We start from the raw sequence: 6,228 nt of genomic DNA on the forward strand, positions 1-6,228 counted from the left end.
TTATTAACAAAGGAAATATCCTTAGTGAATTTAACAGATTGAATCTAGTCATCATGTTCTTCAAGATGTTAGAACGCTCTCATAACCAGTTGTTTACTGAGAGAAGAGGAAAACAAGTTTTTCTGGTTCGTCAACTCACAGTTTTGCAATGGTGAATGAACTAATCATTGAATTGAACTAGCTGAATAAACCAAAGTGATAAAAACATTCTCTCTTCATCTGCAGAAGAAGCTACTGCTGATGTAAACACTGGTTCTGGATGCTACACAGCAACTTACACTAATGAACTGGTAGAATTTCTTTAAAAGTTGACAAGAGACATGTTCTATTTAATTTTTAAAACTACTTCATAAGTCATTTAAATAGGTTATGATAAATGTAGGCTATAACAATTTTTAATGTAATTGTAAAGGTATTTATTTAAAACAAAGCCTATTTAAATGGGATCACAATTCCAATTTTAATAAAGCACTCCTGCCCCAGACAGGAAGAGACTTGGGGGCACGGGCACTAGGAACACCAGCATTCCCCTTCCTCAGACAAAGGGTCCCAGGCAGGGGTGAGGTTGTCAGAACACAGCACAAGGGAGTGGGGCAGGTGTGTGGGGGGGATGGTTCAGGAGAGTAGTGGGAGGGGGATTGTTTAGAGAGCCAGACAGGAGATGGGGATCCAGGTGGGCAGTAGAGAGGATGGGGGAGGAAGGAGAGAAGAGAAGACGGGGTCCCACCAGGGTTGCAGTGTGCCAGGAGATGGGGTCCGGGTTTTTTTCCCAGTCCTTTTTTTTTTTTTTGAAAAATTTCCTGACATTACAGAACTAAACTGAAATGTATTAATATTCCACTCTTACATTTCATGACAAACAGAAAACTTCATGAGCCAAAAAAAGGGAAACGCTTGTAAAACTAAGATATGAATCTCAGCATTTTAACAGCTGAACAGAGAAAGGAATTAAAATGTTGTAATTAAAAAAAATGAGTGGATGGGTAAAGCTGTAGAAACGGAAATTTACAAACTAGTTAAAACCTGGAATCGAACTGCTTAGAAACTACACAGATGGAGCATGGGGATGAACAGCCGAAGGGGTAATGAGGCGTTTGCCAGAGAGGAGATGGGGATCCCCCTTCCCCCTACTCCTGGGGCCCTGAACCTGCCCAGGAGCCCAGACTCCTAGCTGCTTCCCATTCTACCAGTCTCTGAATACAGCCTGACATTAATTATCATAGAATCATAGAACCATAGAGCTGGAAGAGACCTCAGAAGGTCATCAAGTCCAGCCCCCTGCTCTAGGCAGGACCAATTCCAACTAAATCAACCCGGCCAGGGCTTTGTCAAGCCGAGACTTAAACACCTCTAGGGATGGAGACTCCACTACTTCCCTAGGGAACCCATTCCAGTGCTTCACCACCCTCCTAGTGAAATAATTTTTCCTAATATCCAACCTGGACCTCTCCTACCACATCTTGAGACCATTGCTCCTTGTTCTGCCATCTGTCACTACTGAGAATTAGATACTGGCCCAGGCTAATTCTGGCTGCAGATCCAGTTATGGTAACCTGCCTGTCAGTAGAGCCTTCTACTGGATTGGCAATTTTGATCTGAGCCCCAGACATCTAGCGGATCTCATTGATTTTGGCGCCTTGATGCCCGATGATGCAGCCAATGAGATCATTTGGAATGGTGAGTTCATGAGAAGTGGTTTGAGCAGATGCATCCAAACCTGCCTTTTACCTCTTGAGAGCTGGATTCAATGCCACTGAAGGGCAGAGGCTGAGCCGGGGGAGAAGAGAAGGGGGGAAAGAAGGAGGAGTCGCGGGACAATGGGCAGGGGCACACAGGCAGGGGGGACAGCTGGGCAAGGACGGTTCACAGGCAGGGGAGTTGTGGGGGAGAGAACACAGGTGGGGGGGGGTTGCGGGAGGGGACGCATGGGGGGGGCGCACTCGAAGAGGCTGCTGGGCTCAGCATCACCAGCTGCAGGGCACCCCGCGCCACCCTCCAGGAAGCGCCCCAGCAGGGGCTGCGCAGAGCTCCCAGTTCCCCGGGGGCCAGGAGCAGGCTCTGAGCAGCTGGGCACAGAGCTCCTGGCATGGGGCTCCCATCTCAGGGCGGCCTCCACAGGGCTCCCCGCCTGCTTCTCCTCAGGACAGAATGCTGCCCCTGGGAATGTGCTGCCCCAAGCACCTGCTTGTTTTGTTGGTGCCTAGAGCCAGCCCTGCCCATGAAACAATGCTATTATCCCCATTGTACAGATGGGAGCTGAGTCACGAGAAACTAAATAACTGGTTCAGGAAATCTGTTATAGAATAGGGAACTGAACCAGCCTTTCAGCTTACCAGGTGAAATCCTTCTCAGATCCATAAGCATTTTCTTGAATTACCCACTGTCCAACTGTTTGCCACTTGTGAATATTAAGACACCATATATAGCAACAAACCAATGACTCACGAATATATTTGCAGATCTGTTTTCCTCTATTAATAATTATTTGTGTTGCCTTGATAAATCTATTCCAGTTGCTGACCTTTAACATCCACTTAAGTGTCAATAAATCCATTCTATTTGGTACTGGATATTTCAGGTTTACTGAACAATAAAGGCCAGGAACAAACAGAGACATGAGTATCTGTTTGCTCTGCATACAAACAACTCTGCCAAATACACAAAATTCCAGGAATCCTAGATCTTTTCCATGTGGAACATACCATTCCATCACTTGCTCCATCTGCCCTTTTTCTAGTTCCAAATAGAATGCCCTCGTTTTTTACATTTATGTGGGTACATAGGCACTAAATGTCAGTCTTGCTTCATGTGGCAGGAATGTTATCTGAACACATTGTGATTTCTATGTGGAACAACCACAAAACTGCAGGCTGGAAAGGCCATTGAGAAGTCATCTAGTCCAGGCCTCCACACTGAGACAGAGTTAACTAAACCCTGCCCTTCCTAACAGGGATGGATCATTTCACAACCTCCCTTGGAAACCTGTTTCAGAGCTTTCCTAATATCTAACAATCTCCCTTGCTCCAGTTTCCTGTCCTACCTTTAATGGACATGAAGCACAATAGTCACCATCCTTTTCTTTAACATTTTTGAAAACTCTTATCAAGACCTCTTCAGACTTCTCTCCCAACCCCCATCTACTCACTAGTAACGATTAGAGAAGGGAATGGTTTGGAATGATTTGTTCTTGACAAATCCACACTGTCAATTATAATCCTATTATCCTCCAAATGCTTACAAGCTGATTGTTTAAAAGACTGATACATTCCAAGGCCAGGAGGGACTATTATGATCATGTAGTCCGGCCTTCTGTATAACACAGGCTATAGAATTTTCCTCAAAATAACTCTTAGGGAAGATATTTGCAAAAAAAATATCCCAATGTTTATTTCAACATTGCCAGCAATGAAGAACCTACCATAACCCTTAGTAAATTGTTCCAATATTCTCACTGTGCAACATTTAATCTCATTTTCAGTCGGAATATGTCCAGCTTCAACTTTCAGACACTGATTGGATTGTGTTATACCTGTCTCTCTTAGATTGCAGAGCCCATTATCAAATAATTTTTCACCATGTGCACTCTTACACACTGTAAACAAGTTACTCTTTAATCTTCTCCTGAGCTAGATAGATGAGGAGCTCTGTGAGTCTATCACTGAAAAGCATGCTTTCTAAACCTTTAGTCATTTTCATGGTTCTTCTCTGAACACTTTCTCAGTTGTCAACATCCTCTTTGAATTGTGAACAGAAGAACTGCACAAAGTGGTCTCATCAGTGCTAAATACAGAGATAAACTAACTGTACTTAGTAAGGGATGATTTTCTATCTGCGTCATCACTGACCTCCACATCCCAGCATGGTACTAGGGGGCACTGTTGCCGAAGTAGTAGTGTGAGTGGTGCAACAGGGGGTATGTTTGCCTTTGAATCTATATACTGACCACAACATCTCAGCCTGGTACAAGAAAGCACTATATTTCTGGAATAGTGATAGAAATGTAGCCGTGTTAGTCTGGTATAGCTGAAACAAAATACAGGACTATGTAGCACTTTAAAGACTAACAAGATGGTCACTTAAGACTTAAAATTGAAAGCCTAGTCAATGAAGATCCCATAATAATAGCAATCCTTGGCTCTGAAATCACTCGTTTTATCAGGTGACCAGAAAGCCCCTTCCACAGGGGCTTTATTATTATCATCATTATTATTCCCATTTTACAGATTGAAGAACTAAGCAAGAAGCAATTTGCCCAAAGTCATCCAGTAGCAGAGCTGGGTATTAGAACTCAAGTCTTCTGACTCACACGCCTCAGCTCCATCTTTTTGGCCACACTGCCTCTCTTTGTGAAAGAATAGGAATATGAATTCTAATGACTGGACCTAATACCTGCTTAGGATAATTAATTACATTTGGGATCCCTCAGATTTTCCAGAAGATTCCAAGAGAATACGGCATTTTGTATAGAATCATACAATCATGGAACTGAAAGGGACCTCAAGAGGTCAGCATGTCCAGTCCCCTGCACTTACAGCAGGACCAAACACCATCTAGATCAGGGGTTGGCAACCTATATGGCTTTTTTGGAGCCCCAGCTCAGGCCCCTCCCCCCCACCAAATTCTCCCCGCAGCGGGGAGCCAGCAGTGGTGCCTTATGGCCCCTCACAAGATTGGAACACCAGTGCTAGCTTCCTGTGAGGGGGATGGGGGCAGAGGTGGAGAGTAAGTAGAAATACTTCGTTACACTACTCAAGCACATTTTTTTCAGTATTTGTACTTTACTCAAGTTATTTATTTTTGTGATCCTTTGACTTTTACTCAAGTCATTTTTTTTAGAAAATATCATGCTTTTTACTCCACTACAATTTCTGGAAGCACTTAGTTTCTCACTACTTTCATCATTCTGATTTGCACAGCTTCTTGTGCAAGCATCCAATCATCCAAAAAATAACCAATCAACAAGCACAGTGACCCTGCCAACAATGAAGCCTTTTAAAAGCCCTATTAACACCTTTTCATTTAAAAACAGTATCTATGCAGTGATAGAAATGCACTCTTAATGTTTTATAAATTTGTGTAATGTTTTAAGCTTTTCTTCTTTTTATAATTTTCACAGTTATTGGGAAATTATGAAGGGAGGTCTGATAATTTTGTTATGATGAAGTGGAGATGCAAAGAGTTCAAGCTTTGAAGCTGTTAAACCCCAGAGAGACAAGGTGAGTGAAGTAATATCTTTTTTTCAAATTATTTTGGAACAGTTTTGGTTGGGGAGAGATTAGCCCTTTTGAGCTTCACAGAGCTGGAGAAGAGTTCTGAGGAGTTCCAAAGGTTATCTCTGTCACCAACCATATTTGGTCCTGTTAAAGATATTACTTCACTCACCTTGTGACTCTCATCCAGGCACCAATATGACTACAACAAAACAGCAAAAACTACCATATCACATGTCAAGATACATATTGGCTGTGTCTAGACTGGCCAGTTTTTCCGGAAAATCAGTCACTTTTCCGGAAAAACTTGCCAGCTGTCTACACTGGCCGCTTGAATTTCTGCAAAAGCACTGACTTCCTACTGTAAGAAATCAGTGCTTCTTGCAGAAATACTATTCTGCTCCCGTTCAGGCAAAAGTCCCTTTTGCGCAAAGCTTATGCGCAAAAGGGCCAGTGTAGACAGCTGAGATTTGTTTTCCGCAAAAAAGCCCCGGAAAAAGTGCTTTTGCGGGAAAGCGTCCGTGCCAATCTAGATGCTGTGTTCCGAAAATGCTTTTAACGGAAAACTTTTCCGTTAAAAGCATTTCTGGAAAATCATGCCAATCTAGACACAGCCATCCAGATTTACAGAATAATTATCCTAACACCAGAGAAGATTTGTTGATGTAACTATTCATTCACTCGTCCATTTGTGACAAGCCTAGTTCAGAAGTTTATATCATTGAATTTTAACTCTAACAAGTGCTCAGGAAGCATTTTTCTTGCTTTCCCTATCTGTAAATAATTATTACTGATGGAAATATTTCAGGATTTCTATGTACAGGCAGTCCCCGGGTTACGTACAAGATAGGGACTGTAGGTTTGTTCTTAAGTTGAATCTGTATGTAAGTCGGAACTGGCATCCAGATTCAGCCGCTGCTGAAACTGATCAGTTTCAACAGCAGCTGAATCTGGACGCCAGTTCTGACTTACATACAGATTCAACTTAAGAACCCCAGGCATCCCCAAGTCAGCTGCT

This window comes from Pelodiscus sinensis, chromosome 1 (assembly GCF_049634645.1).
Source record: "Pelodiscus sinensis isolate JC-2024 chromosome 1, ASM4963464v1, whole genome shotgun sequence".
Classification (NCBI taxonomy): Eukaryota; Metazoa; Chordata; order Testudines; family Trionychidae; genus Pelodiscus; species Pelodiscus sinensis.